At 37.1% G+C, this 18312-nt stretch overlaps 1 pseudogene; it reads right to left on the reverse strand.

Moving 5' to 3' along the window:
• Positions 1 to 5058: 5058 nt before the first annotated feature.
• On the reverse strand, positions 5059 to 5153 carry LOC131170898 (small nucleolar RNA R71; annotated as a pseudogene).
• Positions 5154 to 18312: the final 13159 nt, after the last annotated feature.

Raw genomic sequence — 18312 nt, forward strand, 5'->3', positions numbered from 1 at the left:
TTTGAGCCTTATCTACCATGGTGTCTTTAATAGAAGGGTTGTTTCTCTGGCTTATACTTGGGATAAAAGCCAAGTACTGAGTTTCCTAGTCCAGTTACCTATTTTGGACTTCTTTGGCTTCACTCCTTTTGATAACATTGAGGTCCTCGAGTTTGATGGCCTTCCTGCCTAGCTCATCCACTCCAAAGCCACCTTTACAGATGATGCTATTAGCCATTGGGCCTTTATCATTACTATTTGGCACTTGTACATTGGTACCTCTTTTGGCACTTATCTAAGCATAATAAAGCCTAGACTTTAATTATATATGCCTTCCCTTTAGTGCAGACAGCTAGGGTTTGTTTAAGGCATTCCTTCTAGCATCCCTATCTATGCTAACCCAATCACCAGCAGTAGGATCAGTCTATCATCTCTAGCAGGCATGGGTCGATACAGCTATAGACTAGAGTAGTTGTAAGATGTGTGCCAAATGATTCCTATGAAGGCAGTTGACATTTTTTACCACATTTTTTAGAGCTGTTGGTCCTCCAGGTTCCATGACGCTATTGTTAGAGCTTTGGCCCTAGGTTCCTACTATTTTGCTATTTTTTTCTATTATACTTATCATTCCACTAACCTCTATTAATTTTTCTCCAGGTTTTCTTTTATGCACTCCCTCTACTTCTTTTGCTAACATAGCCCATAGAGTAGCCTTTTCCAGATCCACTCCTTCTAGGAAGTGGGAGAGTGTTCCTTCCTAGTCACAGCTTCCTCCACTTGAGAAGACTAAGGCACTAGCTAAGAGATATAAGCCCAAAATTAGGAAGTCCCCTCCACCTCAGAAGAAGCAGTAGGGTAGCTTTTCTCTTCTTTCTATCAAGCGTTGTAACTGTTATGTACCTAAGGCCATGAAGTCTCAAGCTACCCTTGCAGTTCTAGTAGAGGTTTTTGATACTAGTGATACTAACTCAAGGACTCTTTCAGGTGCTAACTCATCTTTTATAGGTGATGCTTCTTTTGAGAGGCATTCTAAGGCTTATGAGGAGGCACAAAACCCAATCCCTTCTAAGAGCAACCATTCTACACAGGAGGTAGCAAACATTTGTGATGATGATGATCATTTAGAAGATATTCCCTTGCCCACTTCTCCTGAGGTATGCATTTATTTTTTACTGAATTAACTTACTTTTTTCTGAGCTGGTACTTACCTTTCTTTTTGCAGGTACCTGCTATCTCAACTCCCGCTCTTGTGACTTCTTCTCCTTTGAGCTCCTCTACTATTTTAGGCCAGAGAGCCATCCCCTTAGTTGATATAGTTGATCCTCTTAAGGATCTCAACTTCTTATTTCTGACTTAGTTTTCTAGTAGCTCTAGTGCTCATCTTATAGTCAGGCCAATTGATACTATAGTCATGGCAGCTAAAAACCAGCTACGCTATCTGCTGTATATAGAGGTTGGTTCTCATATAGAGAAGCAGAGGTCTGTACTGCCTTTTGCTCTGTCCACCCTGATTGCAGTAGGCACACCACTATAGGACGTGCAGACATAGGTAGCTAAGATTCTGCCTGCTTATATCGAAAAGATTTCATATTCTATAGTACTCTCTGTGTCTATTACAGACTTCTCTATCAGGCATTATGAGCTCTAAGAGCTTATTCAGAAGGCTTGGTTTTATATGATGCAGGCCAAGGAGAGGGAGGATAGAGTGAAAGCCAATTGGGGCAAGGTGACTGAAGTAGAAGAGTAGATATCTTGCCTAAAGGCAAAGATCACCGATTTAAAGGCCGAAGAGGCCTCCCTCATACGGCTAAAGGACAATCTATTAGTTAATCACATAATAGACAGTGGTGTCATCTTGTTTGAGGGGGATGCTTTGAGGGAGCTAGCTAAACCAACAGAGGCTAAGATTTGGGAGCACCAGTCATGTTCAGACTTCCTAGCTTCTTGCCAAAGTCGTTAGGCTATCCTCTGTGACTCTACTTTATCTCATCTATAGATTCTTATTATTTGATTCCTAGTCTTATGAACCTAGTCACAGTTGTAGTCCACTTATTTTATTTTATGATATGATTAATTTTAGCAGATATACTGTGAATGATAAGTTATTTGTTGGCTTTTTTATTTATGTGTTTTAGGTGGCCCAACAGCTAACCTTGATTACAAAGCTTGTCTTATTTGATTACATTGAATGTCTAGCAGTTGTGTTGGCTTTAATTACATTGTTTATACATGAATCTTATGCCGGCTGTGGGATTAGCTTTTGATGAGGCCATGGGTCAACCTTACTTATTTTCTTCTATTTGTTTGTCTTACATTTCCCACATAGTGGGAAAGTATTTCTTCAGGTACCTACCACTGATTGACTTCTTATGTGGCTCTCACCCGATGCATCTAAAAAGGACCTTCCCAGTTTGGATACCATTTTCCAAACTGCTTGTCTTTAGCACCAATAAGTAATACAGTCTTCCAAACTAAGTCTCCTTGTTAAAAATTTTTCCTTTTTATTCTCTTGTTGTAGATTCTTGACACTTTTTTCTTTTGTGCAACCATGTGATTGAATGCCTGCTTCTGAACTTCATCAAAGTCTTCAAACTCCATAGCCATAGCCTAAGAGTATTCATTTGGAGTAAGGCCATTTTGTAGAGAGACTCTGAGAGAAGGAACTGCTACTTCTATTAGGAGTACTGCATCATGCCCATAAGTCAAGGCAAAAGGGCTTATTTGTGTTACATCCCTCTTAGAGGTCCTATATGCCCATAAGGTCTCTGACAAGAGCAGGTGCCACTCCCTTGGCTTTCAGATGATCATATTCTCTAAGATACTAATACACTTGTATCATATAAATGTTTTTAAGCACATTTGTACAACATTTCATAGCATTTAGATAGGTAATTTCATACATAATAATTAAATTCATTAACTTTTGTAAATTTCATTACTCTGCACTAAATTCCATATTTTCTGCATATTTTTAGGTGTTTTGAGGTAGTTCCAAAGCATAGGAGTAAAGATGGAAGCTTGGAAAAACTCAATAAGAAGAGCATTGTTGCTGATACACTTTACACGGGTCGTGTAAACATACCATAGACCCATATAACTTACTGCCAGGAGAAAACCAATGAAGTTAAAGAGGAGACACAGTACACAGGCCGTGTAACATGACCCATGTAACCTGTAGAGACTCATATAAGATTCTGCCTAGCAAAGCCTGAAGAATTTCTAGAAGAACAATAGGACACAGGCCTTGTAATTGGACCCGTGTAACTAGCCAAGACTGGTGTAACCTTCTGCCCAAATATGAGATGTAACCTTCAAGTTCCAGTAAGTTACACGGCCCTAGGCCGTGCTGTGACACACGGCCCGTGCATCAATCGACAACTAGTTTTCTAATTTAATTCCAGCTCTAGTTTTTACACTCAGAACAGACTTCTGATGCCTTTGAGACTCTAAAAAGTTAACCCTAGGACATTGAATATAAATAGAAGCACAGAAAGTAGAAAAAAGGGATCCCCATCTTTATACACACATCCTCATATACATACGTATTCATCATTCTCTCTAAGCAGTCTTGAAGAACAGTGCATTAGCACCAAGGGGGAGTCCTCAGCCGAAGTTCCACAAGTTCAAAGCTGTAGAGAATTCTTTTCGATTCTTTCGTTCTATTTCTTTAGGCTGCTTTTTATGTTTTTTTGTTTTACTTTTGTTATGTTTATTAAGCTCACCATGAGTGAATAGTTTCTTTATTCCAGAATTAGGAGATTAACACTTGTAATCATTATTATGGATAAATATTAAGTTTTATTTATTGGATTTGAGTTTTGTTCTTTGATTTAATGTTCTGTGTTCTTAATGCATGCTATGTGCCGGTACCCACTTAAACATGATATAAGATACTAATTGAAGAACTGAAAGGTGAAGGTTAGTATTGGAAAATTGGAGTATTAAACTTAGAAAATCTAACTTAGAGATAGGCTAAAATCCTTCATGAAATTTCATAATTAATCATAGATCTTAAAGGGTTTTTATTAGGACTAATCACCAACAAAAGTAGGATTTAGCTCTAATTGAAATACACCTTAGGTGCCTTGAGAGAGGACCTAGGATACCTTAGGATTAATTTCCATTAAAGCAATGATCCTCAATCCAATGAATAGACAAGATTGAATCCATAATAAGGTTAAAGTGTGAAATCTTAATTCTGGAATTGTTTTGACGGATTATTTCCTTTTTATTTCATTATTCTCTTATTTTTAGCACTCAAAATAAATTAGATTCACTCTCCCATTATATTGGGTAGCCTAGACATTCATAATTGCTGGGTAGTTTAATACTTGCTAATTAAATTCCTCATGGGACAATACTCTACTCACTACTTTATTACTTGTTAGCGATTCGTGCACTTGCGGGGTTGTAAAACCAGCAAACAAGTTTTTAGCGCTATTATCGGGGAATTTATTTCTAGTAATATTAGGCGATAGGCATTTATTATCACTATTTAAATTTACTTAATTTGTTTTTATTCTTTTATTTTCTCTCAAGTATTTGGTTTGGTGCATGACTAGAATAAAATCTAAGGAAGAAGTGTTGGACTTAGATCCCGAGATAGATAAGACTCTAAGAACCATCAGGAGAGAAAGGAGATGCCAAGAACAAGATCAAGGAATTTTAGAAACTCTAGTCATGGCCAACAACAACAACAGGCCAAGACCCTTGAGAAATTACAGAGCTCCATCTATCTAAGGATTCTAGCCCAGTGTTACAAGACCCACAGTGGAGGCCAATAATTTTGAACACAAATCGGCATGGCTCCAGATGATTCAACAGACTCAATTTGGAGGTTCACCTATAGAAGATCCACACTACCACCTCTAGCGCTTTCTTGCCCTATGTGACACATTCAAGATGAATGGAGTCTCTGATCAAGCTATAAGACTCAAAGCATTCCCATTCTCCCTTCGAGATAAAGCAAGGAAGTGGTTACTCTCTCAACCAGCTGGAACATTCACCACTTGGAAAGACCTCTCACAAGTTTTTCTAACAAGGTATTTCCCACCTGCGAAGACTACAAAATAGAGAGTTAAACTCAACACCTTTAGGCAAAAGGAAGGTGAATCACTCTATGATGCATGTGAAAGATATAAGGACTTAGAGAGGGAATGTCCACACCATGGCATAAAAGATTGGCTCCTAGTTCAGAATTCCTATAATGGGTTATTGCCCTCGATAAGGAGCACAGTAGATTTAGCTGCGGAAGGAGACTTGATAGAGAAAACAATAGGAAAAGCCCTTGAACTTTTGGAGAGGGTCGCTTATCACAACCATGAGTAGTCGAATGAAAGGGGAGATACAAGAAGAATAGTAGGGATCTTGGAATTGGATGCCCTAAGCATGATAAATGCTCAGTTTGACCAGCTCACCAAAAGGCTTGACAGAATCAAACCAATGCTATAGGGATGAGCAACTAACACTGCGATGGCCGTGGAGGAAGGTGTATGACTTCAGAATGCAACAACTTCAATGAACCATCTATAGAATAGCTAAACTACGTGAATAATAGAGGAAACTTCAACCAGAGGCATCTCAATAATCCATATTCAAACACTTACAACCTTGGATGGAGAAACCACCCTAACTTCTCATGATCCAACTCACAGAATCAACCCATGAATAAGCAGTAAGGGTACAGACCACCAGCACCCCCAGGTTTTCAGAAGAGAGGACAAAACCTAGCACAACCACCACCACCTACTCAATCTCAACAGCCTGAACCAAAGTTGACTATGGAATCCATGATGGAAGGCTTCTTAGCAGCCCAACAATAGTAGAATGAAATGATGAAGCAGTTGGCTTCCAGAATGGACCAACTAGCCACCCACAATAAGATGGTTGAAAACCAAATTGCTCAATAGACAAGTTCTTCAAGCATGGCTACCGGTAAACTGCCAAGTCAACCAGAGATGAATCCCAAAGAGCACTATAAGGCAGTTACCTTGAGGAGCGGTATAACATTAGAGAAACAACAATCAGAGGAAAAATCAACTGCGAAAACCTCTGATGAATCTAGCAACCAAACAGAGGATAAGGAGGAATAAGCTAAAAAGGAATAGGAAGAGGAAACAAAGAAGAAAAAGAAGTTACCAGAGCCATATCAACCTCCTCTACTGTAACACCCCTATGTTCGGTAGTGCGTTCTACTGTTTCGGTGACCAGTGTTGTCTAGACAGCTAGGATGCCTAGAACTACACTTAGATGTTGATGAGGAGACATAAAATAATGAAATACAAGAAAAGAAAATACAAAAAAAACAAAGGAAAATAATAGTAATGAAATGTAACCAAGTTAAACGAGCCGAGAACCCTAGCGATGGGTGACCGCACCGGGAAGTTGCGGCGTGGACTGTTGACTAGCCCTGGACCACGGGAAACCCTAGAAAATATTTTTAAGACATAATTAAAGACCTATTGAAGTATAAATATCATTATAAATATCAAAGAAAAATTAATTAATTAGTACAAAAAAAAATGAAAAATCAAGAAAATGATAAAACTCGGTGTTACCGAAAAATCGGGAATGTAACCCGAACAGGGGCATTGTGGTCATTTGACACCCCGAGTTGTCTTTTGACCTAAATGTCCATTAAAAATAAATGGTATTACACTTGGAAAATGTCATGAAAAATTAAATTGGTGGTACCTAAATTAAATAGCAAAAGATAGAAGTTAAATGTGGGAATATGGAAACCTTAGAATAAACAAACCTTAAAATGGGTGATAGTGGTCCACTAACTCCATTAAGTGGGCATATAATCAACCTATGGACAGAATATACTTCATCTTCTTCAACCTCCCAAAAACCAGCCGAAAATGGGTGAAAGAAAACCTCCATTGCCGTCCCACATTTGAGCTTCCATTTCCCATGATCAAGCCATGATCCTTCAATACTTCCTTCACTAAAATTGTTCTACACAACTTGGGCAGTAGATAGGCAGCAAGAAAATCAAGTTTTGGTGATGTTTTGAAGAATTTCAAAAGTGGTAAGTATGTATTTTTTTATTATTGTTTCATTAAACCTTGCATGGATGATATGGGTAGTTGAATTGTGGAAGGATTTTTGAAGTTTGATGAGTTAAGGAGAGGTACATTTTTGGCAGCCATGGAACTTCAATGAGAGCAGTTTATCCTTGCATGTAAATGGTAGATTAAAGTGTTGATGTAAGTATTTATTTGTGTAGGAATAAATTGGATAATGTATACTAGGTGTATGTGATAGTAAACTTGATTTTGGAAGCTTGGAAGTTAATTGAAAGGGATGTACAATTCGGCAAACTTGAAGTGTGAACCAAAATGTGTTGTTTCATGGTTTGGTTTATGGAATTATATTGTTGAATTATGGTGCTTTTTATGGTAGCATGTATATGTGTATAAAGGTTTGAGTATAGACATGTAAATGAGCTATGTTATGTGGTTAAATTGTTTGTAATTGGACTTGAAAAATTCTGGACTATAATGTGCATATTGAGTGTGGTTATAAGCTGCCAAAATGACCAAAAATGAGTTGCTAAATATGTTTATGTTATGGTACAAAACAGAAATGGCATGAAGGAAGTGACTTGGTAAGTGTTGAATGTGTCCTTCGGTATGTGATGAAAAGTATGTTGCAGGGTAGTGTATGTTTTGGCTTAGAACCTTAAGTGTGTGACTCCAATTGGTATGAGACCAATTGGAGGTGAAACTAGGCACAAAATGTGCCAACTTTAATGAAGGAAGCTTACCAAAATTCTACATAAAAGGTGACTTGAAAAATGACCAAATCCGGATTAGTGCTTTGAAAGCCTAAAAATTGACCATTTGGACAGTAGTTAGTGTTTTAGCCATAACCCACTCAAAACAGGTCCAATTGACCTGAAATTTTAACCATGAATAGTTGAGACATATATCTACAATTCTTATGAAGACACCAAAACCCAGAAATGGCCAGAACCAAGCTAAATAGCTTGCATAAATTTAGGTCCAAAACTAGCCGAACCAAAAGTGACCTAAAATGACCTAAAGTTACTATTTTGGTATATTCTGTCCAGCATTGGTAGATTGACCATAACTTGGCCTACATAACTCAGAATGACCTAAAATTATACACCACGTGCAATAAGACATAGACCTACAAGTTTGTAATTTTGACCAAAACCCAAAAACCAAGGGAACTAGGTCATCCAGTTAAGTCAAATTAGTATACCGGAATCCGACAAATTGCAATAAAATGCACTATACTTGGAAATGAATTGGGTAACATGTACCAATACTAAAAGGACATAAAATGTGACATATTAGTAACATTAAAGCCTAATTTACCTAGAGTGCATCGAGGGTCAGCATCTTAGGTTGACTAAGAAAATAATAGAATTCAATAAGTTAATTATTAACCTTTATTCTTAGAGACAGTTTAAATGAGTACTGAAACACTTCAAATTGTGCGTTTTAGTTAGCAAAGACTCAGGGAAAGGGGAAGGAAACACTGAGTCAGAGCCAAGAGACAATTATCAGAGGTTTGTCACAACAGTTATTTCTTTTGAATTTTTCAATTAAAATAAATTATGACTATTTGTATATTATTGTTTTAAATTGTGAAAAATTGTTTGATTGATAATTGATGGATACTTATTGATTGAAAAGCATTGTAAATGGTTTGAAACCACAGCTATCATGTATATTGATTGAATTCCTTGCTAGCTTGTCTAGTGGGATGAATTGAATTTCCTCTCTGGCTGAAGTGTTGAGGTGTGTGCCTGTTGAGGATGAATATAATGAGTATTCATATTATTGCTAGCTAGCTATGTTATTCCTCATTAGCCATCGGTTTTTGGGATGAATTGAATTCCTCACTAGCCATCGGCTTTTGGGACGAATTGAACTTTGGAACATGATTAAGCTGTGTATGTGATTTATTGATATTTATTGTGATATTGTGAAATGGAGTTTAAATTCTTTATGACATTCATTGTCTTTGAATTTAAATATGGTTTTAAGTATCCACTATTTATATGACTTATGATCTGTGATTTAAAGTTACATTGTGTTAATGTTGTGCACCACTGAGACAATGGCTCAGCAATAGCTTTTCATTGCTGTCGTAGGTAGACAGACTGACAGGGCAGCAGACTAGGCTGCTAGTGTTTCATTGAGAGATCATCGGGTATATTGAGTATACCGTATTTTGCATTTTGTATTGTAATGTATGTTCATTGTATGTATATAGTGTTCTTGGTTTTGAGCAGTTGTAAATTAAAATTGTACATTGAAGTTGTAAAATAAATTGTGAATAATTTTGGCTTGTAAAATTTGTAATATATTTCTTTTATCTCAGCCTTTAAAAATACTGAAAAATTATTATGGATGTGAGTTGACAAATGTTGAGAAACATATTGTGTTGATTAAATGTTGGAGTTTGAGATTGAGAAATATATTTGAAGTGCTTTTTACAGGTTTTTGAAGAACTATTTTATTCAAAATACAGATGGCACTCCGCCAAAATTTTTACAGAAATTACTAATAATTCAAATGTGTTAGCTGTTTCACTTCAGTTCAAAAAATTTTTAACACCTGTAAATAGTGCTCACCACTATAAAAAGAAGTAAGAAAAGCTTTAAAATCCCTTGTAGTGTATTTAATGGGTTATCAGTAAACGAATTGGTAATTCATTAAATATACTACGGGATCATATTATGCCTTACGGAGGGATAGGGTGTGACATGTTTTAGTGGTATCAGAGCAAGTTTTTAGATTCTATTTTCACCTGTAATTTGAATATTCTTTCTTCATAGTACAACTGCTCAATGTCATTGTTTGATACATACAGTACATTAAATTATAAATATGCACGAACAGGAGAAAATCTCCTTGTGTTATTTGTTCAGGAGGTCTAAGATCCTCGAATTGACTATGAAAGAGGGTGATCATTCAGTCGATCAATCTATAGAGGCTGAGGTACAAGGGGATGCCCCAGCCCTACACAATGTGAGTGCTAGCATCATTGATTGCATTGCTGTTCCATGTACAAAAATGGACTTTGAGGTGCTAGTAACAAGTCCGTTAGGACAAGAGGTTAGGGTTAATAGAATGTATAGGGATTGTCCTTTGGTGATCCATGGACACACTTTTCTATCTGATCTCATTGGAATGCCCTTCAGAGATTATGATATCATCTTGGGCATGGATTGGTTAGCCAGGCATCACGCCATGATTGACTGTAGATTGAAGACAGTCACTTTTGGTCTCCCTCAGTACAGTGATGTGGTAATACATGGGGAGAGGCAGCTATTGCCATCAAACATCATTTCAGCTGCTCTAGCTAGAAAAATGATCAGAAAGGGGTGTGAAGCATACTTGGCACATGTGGTAGACACCCTAGTGGGGAGTCCAGCATTGAGGGACATCCCTACAGTATATGACTTTCCAGATGTGTTTCCTGATGAATTGCCAGGATTACCTCCAGAAAGAGAGGTGTAGTTTGAAATTAATGTTATGCCTGGTGTGGATCCAATCTCCATAACACCATACAGAATGGCACCAGCAGAGTTGAAGGAGTTGAAGGTACAGTTGCAAGAACTACTTGAAAAGGGCTTCATCGGCCCTAGTGTGTCACCTTGGGGAGCGCCAGTATTGTTCGTTAAGAAGAAAGATGGCACTCTTCGTTTATGTATTGACTACCGGCAGTTGAATAAGGTGACAATAAAGAACAGATATCCATTGCCTCGCATTGATGATCTGTTTGATCAGTTGAAGGGTGCAGCTGTATTCTCCAAAATTGATTTGCGATCTGGTTATTATCAGTTGAAGGTGCAAGAGCAGAGTATTCCAAAGACTGCTTTCAGAACTTGATATGGCCACTATGAGTTTCTGATAATGCCATTCGGGTTAACAAATGCTCCAGCTGCTTTTATGGATCTGATGAACACTATTTTCAGACCATATCTTGACTAATTTGTGGTGGTGTTTATTGATGATATTTTGATATATTCGAGGAATGCAGAGGAGCATGACAGACATCTACGGATTGTATTGCACACTTTAAGGGAGAAACAACTATACGCCAAATTATCGAAATGTGAACTTTGGCCGAAAGAAATCTCCTTCTTGGGACATTTTGTGTTAGCTGAAGGGATTAAGATAGATTCCAGCAAGGTAGAAGCTATCCTTAATTAGAAGCCGCTCAGGAATATCACAGAAATTCGCAGTTTTCTGGGTTTAGCTGGATATTACCGTTGATTTGTGAAAGGGTTTTCTATGTTATCTTCTCCACTGACCAAGCTGCTTCGGAAAGATGTAAAATTTCAGTGGACAGATAAATGTCAGCAGAGTTTTGATGAGTTGAAGAGGTGTTTGACTGAAGCTCCAGTCCTTACTTTACCTACACCAAGTAAAGAATACACAGTTTGTAGTGATGCTTCTCACAATGGGTTAGGCTGTGTACTGACGCAAGATCGGAATGTCATTGCTTATGCATCACGCTAGCTGAAAACTGCATGAGAGGAATTACCCAACATATGATTTGGAGCTAACAGCTATTATTTTTGCTCTGAAGATCTGGAGACACTATTTGTATAGGGAGAAATGTTACATTTACACAGATCACAAGAGCTTGAAGTACTTAGTCACCCAGAAGGAATTGAACTTGAGGCAAAGGAGATGGTTAGAACTGATTAAAGACTATGATTGTTTAATAGACTATCAGCCAGGGAAAGCAAATGTGGTTGCTAACACCTTAAGTCACAAGACTATGGCAAGTTTCAGAGTTTCTTCTTTGTTCATGGTACATGAGTTGAAAGCATAGCATGCCAGTTTAGAGACTGATGATGAGGGATAGACAGTAGTTGCATGGCATGTACAGCCAGTGTTGATTGATCAGATCAGAATGGCTACTCAGAATGATGATAAATATCAGAAGCTACTGAAAGAAGTCCAGCAAGGCAAGAAACATGAATTCTCTATGAGAGATGATGGTTTATTGCTACATCAGGGCAGAATGTACGTTCCTAGTGATGTGGAATTGAGACAAATCATTATGAAGGAAGCACATGAGTCTCCTTTCGCTATGCACCCTGGTGGAACTAAAATGCAAAGAGGGCTGAAAGAGCATTACTGGTGGATGGGTATGAAGAGGGATATAGCAGAATTTGTTTCCAAATGCCTAACTTGTCAGCAAGTAAAGGCAGAACATCAAGTTCCAGCTGGTTTGTTACATCCATTGCCAGTACCAGAGTGGAAATGGAAATATATAACTATGGATTTTGTTATGGGACTTCCAAGGACACATAATAGTCATGATGTAGTATGGGTTATGGTTGACAGACTGACCAAGTCTGCTCACTTTTGCCAGTCCGGATGGACTATAGCCTGGAAAGATTGGCCAGATTGTACATAAATGAGATTGTAAAACTGCATGGAGTGCCAGCATCAATTGTATCTGACAGAGATCCTAGGTTCACTTCTAGATTCTGGGGTAGTCTTTAGAGAGCCCTAAGAACTAGATTGAACTTCAGCACAACATTCCAGCCACAGACAGATGGCTAGTCTGAAAGGGTAATTCAGATATTGGAGGATATGCTACGGGCTTGTGTGATTGAGTTTTAAGGTAGTTGGGATATACACTTGCCTTTGATTGAGTTTGCTTATAACAACAGCTACCAATCAAGCATTGGGATGCCTCCATATGAAGCTTTGTATGGCAGAAAGTGCAGAACTCCCCTATGTTGTGATGAAGTAGGTGAAGGAAAGATGATTGGGCTAGAAATTGTTCAGCAGACAGAGGAAAAGATCATATTGATCAGAAATAGACTCAAGGCTGCATCAGCAGAAGTCCTATGTTGATATGAAGAGAAGAGATATTGAATATGCAGTGGGTGATAAAGTATTCCTCAAAGTTTCTCCTTGGAAGAGGATTATGAGATTTGGCAGAAAGGGAAAACTGAGTCCTCGTTTCATTGGACCATATGAGGTTCTGGAAAGAGTGGGTCCTTTGGCATATCGGCTAGCATTAGCTCCAGAGCTAGAAAGGATACACAGTGTCTTTCATGTGTCCATGTTAAAGAGGTACAGATCTGACCCATCTCATGTATTATCAGTTGAAGAGATTGAGGTAAATCTAGACCTCTCATATGATGAAGAACCCATAGAAATTCTGGCTTATGAGGTGAAGTAGCTGAGGAATAAACAGATACACTTGGTTAAAGTGCTGTGGAATCATCATTCAAACCAGGAAGCTACTTGGGAACGTGAAGAGGACATGAGGAGACAGCACCTACAGCTGTTCAGAGACTAATGCCAGGTAAAATTTCGAGACAAAATTTATTTTAAGGGGGGGAGAATTGTAACACCCCTATGTTCGGTAGTGCGCTCTACTGTTCCAGTGACCAGTGTTGTCCGGATAGCTAGGATGCCTAGAACTAAACTTAGATATTGATGAGGAGATATAAAATAATGAAATACAAGAAAAAAAAATGCAACAAAAATAAAAGAAAAATAATAGCAATGAAATGTAACCAAATTAAATGAGCCGAGAACCCTAGCGATGGGTGACCGCATTGGGAAGTTGCGGCGTGGACCGTTGACTAGCCCTGGACAGCGGGGAACCCTAGAAAATATTTTTAAGACATAATTAAAGACCTATTAAAGTATAAATATTATTAGAAATATCAAAGAAAAATTAATTAATTAGTATAAAGAAAAATGGGAAATCGAGAAAATGACAAAACTCGGTGTTACCGAAAAATTAGGAATGCAACCCGAACAGGGGCATTGTGGTCATTTGACGCCCCGAGTTGTCTTTTGACCTAAATGTCCATTAAAAATAAATGGTATTACACTTGGAAAATGTCATGAAAAATTAAATTGATGGTACCTAAATTAAAGAGCAAAAGATAGGAGTTAAATGTGAGAATATGAAAACCTTAGAATAAACAAACCTTAAAATGGGTGATAGTGGTCCACTAACTCCATTAAGTGGGCATATAATCAACCTATGGACAGAATATACTTCATCTTCTTCAACCTCCCAAAAACCAGCCGAAAATGGGTGAAAGAAAACCTCCATTGCCGTCCCACATTTGAGCTTCCATTTCCCATGATCAAGCCATGATCCTTCAATACTTCCTTCACTAAAATTATTCTACACAACTTGGGCAGTAGATAGGCAGCAAGAAAATCAAGTTTTGGTGAGGTTTTGAAGAATTTCAAAAGTGGTAAGTATGTATTTTTTATTATTGTTTCATTAAACCTTGCATGGATGTTATGGGTAGTTGAATTGTGGAAGGATTTTTGAAGTTTGATGAGTTAAGGGAGTGGTACATTTTTGGCAGCCATGGAACTTCAATGAGAGCAGTTTATCCTTGCATGTAAATGGTAGATTAAAGTGTTGATGTAAGTATTTATGTCTGTAGGAATAAATTGGATAATGTATACTAGGTGTATGTGATAGTACACTTGATTTTGGAAGCTTGGAAGTTAATTGAAAGGGATGTACAATTTGGCAAACTTGAAGTGTGAACCAAAATGTGTTGTTTCATGGTTTGGTTTATGGAATTATATTATTAAATTATGGTGCTTGTTATGGCAGCATGTATATGTGTATAAAGGTTTGAGTATGGACATGTAAATGAGCTATGTTATGTGATTAAATTGTTTGTAATTGGACTTGGAAAATTCTGGACTATAATATGCATATTAAGTGTGGTTATAAGCTGCCAAAATGACCAAAAATGAGTTGCTAAATGTGTTTATGTTATGGTACAAAATAGAAATGGCATGAAGGAAGTGACTTGGTAAGTGTTGAATGTGTTCTTTGGTATGTGATGAAGAGTATGTTGCAGGGTAGTGTATGTTTTGGCTTAGAACCTTAAGTGTGTGACTCCAATTGGTATGAGATCAATTGGAGGTGAAACTAGGCACAAAATGTGCCAACTTTCATGAAGGAAGCTTACCAAAATTCTGCATAAAAGGTGACTTGAAAAATAACCAAATCCGGATTAGTGCTTTGAAAGCCTGAAAATTGACCATTTGGGTAGTAGTTAGTGTTTTGGCCATAACTCACTCAAAACAGGTCCAATTGACCTGAAATTTTTACCATGAATAGTTGAGACATATAACTAAAATTCTTATGAAGACACCAAAACCCAAAAATGGCCAGAACCAAGCTAAATGGCTTACAAAAATTCAGGTCCAAAAACTGGCTGAACCAAAAGTGACCTAAAATGACCTAAAGTTACCATTTTGGTATATTCTGTCTAGCATTGGTAGATTGACCATAACTTGGCCTACATAACTCAGAATGACCTGAAATTTTGCCCTATGTGCAATAAGACATAGACCTACAAGTTTGTAGTTTTGACCGAAACCCAAAAACAGAGGGAACTAGGTCATCCGGTTAAGTCAAATTAGTATACTGGAATCCGACAAATTGCAATAAAATGCACTATACTTGGAAATGAATTGGGTAACATGTACCAACACTAAAAGGCCATAAAATGTGACATATTGGTAACATTAAAACCTAATTCACCTAGAGTGCATCGAGGGTCAACATCTTAGGTTGACTAAGAAAATAATAGAATTCAATAAGTTAATTATTAATCTTTATTCTTAGAGACAGTTTAAATGAGTATTGAAATACTTCAAATTGTGTGTTTCAGTTAGCAAAGACTCAGGGAAAGGGGAAGGAGAGTCAGAGCCAAGAGACAGTTATCAGAGGTTTGTGCACAATAGTTATTTCTTTTGAATTTTTCAATTGAAATAAATTATGACTATTTGTATATTATTGTTTTAAATTGTGAAAAATTGTTTGATTGATATTTAATGGATACTTATTGATTGAAGAGCATTGTAAATGGTTTGAAACTACAGCTATAATGTATATTGATTGAATTCCTAACTAGCTTATCTAGTGGGATGAATTGAATTCCCTCTCTGACTGAAGTGTTGAGGTGTGTGCCTGTTGAGGACGAATAGAATGAGTACTCATTTTATTGCTAGCTAGCTATGTTATTCCTCATTAGCCATTGGCTTTTAGAATGAATTGAATTCCTCACTAGCCATCGACTTTTGGGACGAATTGAACTTTGGAACATAATTAAGCTGTGTGTGTGATTTATTTATATTTATTGTGATATTGTGAAATAGAGTTTAAATTCTTTATGACATTCATTGTCTTTGAATTTAAATATGGTTTTAAGTATCCACTATTTATATGACTTATGATTTGTGATTTAAAGTTACATTGTGTTAATGTTGTGCACCACTGAGATAATGGCTCAGCGATAGCTTTTCATTGCAGTCGCAGGTAGATAGAATGACAGGGCAGCAGACTAGGCTGCTAGTGTTTCAATGAGAGATCATCGAGTATATTGAGTATACCATATTTTGCATTTTGTATTGTAATGTATGTTCACTGTATATATATAGTATTCTTGGTTTTGAGCAGTTATAAATTAAAATTGTACATTAAAGTTGTAAAATAAATTGTGAATAATTTTGGCTTGTAAAATTTGTAATATATTTCTTTTATCTCAGCCTTTGAAAATACTAAAAAATTATTGTGGATTTGAGTTGACAAATGTTGAGAAACATATTGTGTTGATTAAATGTTAGAGTTTGAGATTGAGAAATATATTTGAAGTGCTTTTTACAGGTTTTTGAAGAACTGTTTTATTCAAAATACAGATGGCACTCAGCCAAAATTTTTACAAAATTACTAAAAATTCAAATGTGTTAGCTATTTCACTTCAGTTCAAAATTTTTTTAAAACCTGTAAATAGTGCTCACCACTATAAAAAGAAGTAAGAAAAGCTTTAAAATCCCTTGTAGTGTATTTAATGGGTTATCAATAGACGAAGTTGGTAATTCATTAGGTATACTACGGGATCATGTTATGCCTTACGGAGGGGTAGGGTGTGACATCTACCTTTTCCCCAGAGATTCCAAAACGCTAAATTGGATAAGCAGTTTGGAAAGTTTTTAGAAGTTTTATAGAAACTCTACATTAACATTTCCTTCACAGAAGCACTTTCTCAAATGCCATCCTACGCTAAGTTCCTTAAAGAAATTCTTTTAAAGAAAAGAAGGTTGAAAGACTATGAGACTGTTGCTCTTACAGAGGAATGCAGTGCCATATTGCAAAACAAGCTGCCACCAAAGCTCAAGGATCGAAGAAGCTTCTCCATACCTTGTTTTGTTGGCAACATGAATATAGACCAGGCACTCTATGATCTAAGTGCAAGTGTGAGTCTGATGCCTCTATTAATGTAATGGCCCGTCCCACTAGTGATATTGTCCGCTCTGGGCTGAAGCCCTCACGGTTTTAAAACGTGTCAATAGGGGTTACAAACCATCAACTTATATACCCAGCATCTCTCCCGTGTTTTGTCGATGTGGGATTTGCCTAGGGTGTTACAATTAATATGTCAAAAGTTGGATATAGGAGAGCTCAAACCCATAATAATTTCACTGTAATTGGTTGATCGGTCTGTCAAGTACCCGATTAGCATCCTAGAAAACATCCCCATTAAGGTAGAAAAATTCTTCATTCTTGTTGATTTTGTTATCCTAGAGATGAAAGAGGATGTCCAAATTTCTATCATCCTGGAAAGACCTTTCTTGGCAACCGCCGGAGCTATCATAGATATTAAGAATGGGCGGTTAACTCTCAAGGTGGGAGACAAAGAAGTGGAATTCAACTTGTTCAAAGCAATGAAGCATAAACTTGAACCTGATGAATGCTTAAAGGTTGACATAATTGACAAGCTAGTTGAAGAGGAATTTCATAAAAGATATCCTGAGATCCTCTTGAAGTATGTATAGTGCACGGCCACACAACAGATAATGAAAACACAAAAATTGCAATTTGTGCACAATTTTTAGAAGTTAACCCATCCCTACCCTTAGCTCAAGCTTTCCAGGTGGAAGAGCTAAAGGAGGAACAAGCCAAAAGCAAGTCACAGGAAGACACCAAACAAGTAGAATTGAAACTTTTACCCTCCATACTAAGGTATTCATTCTTAGGCTCAAATTCCAAATATCCTATTATTATCAATGCTAGCCTATCTAATGTAGAAGAGGAAAAATTATTAAGGGTACTTAGGACCCATAGCAAGGTTATAGGGTATAAAATAGAAGATCTGAAAGGGATTAGTCCTTCAATTTACATGCATAGGATACCTATGGAGGAAAATAGTAAACCCATTATTAAACATCAAAGGAGACTTAACCCAAACATGAAAGAAGTAGTTAAGAAGGAAATTCTGAAACTATTAGATACAGGTATTATATACCCAAATTCTGATAGTAAATG

The sequence above is a fragment of the Hevea brasiliensis genome, chromosome 11 (genome assembly GCF_030052815.1).
Source record: "Hevea brasiliensis isolate MT/VB/25A 57/8 chromosome 11, ASM3005281v1, whole genome shotgun sequence".
In the NCBI taxonomy this organism is placed as follows: Eukaryota; Viridiplantae; Streptophyta; class Magnoliopsida; order Malpighiales; family Euphorbiaceae; genus Hevea; species Hevea brasiliensis.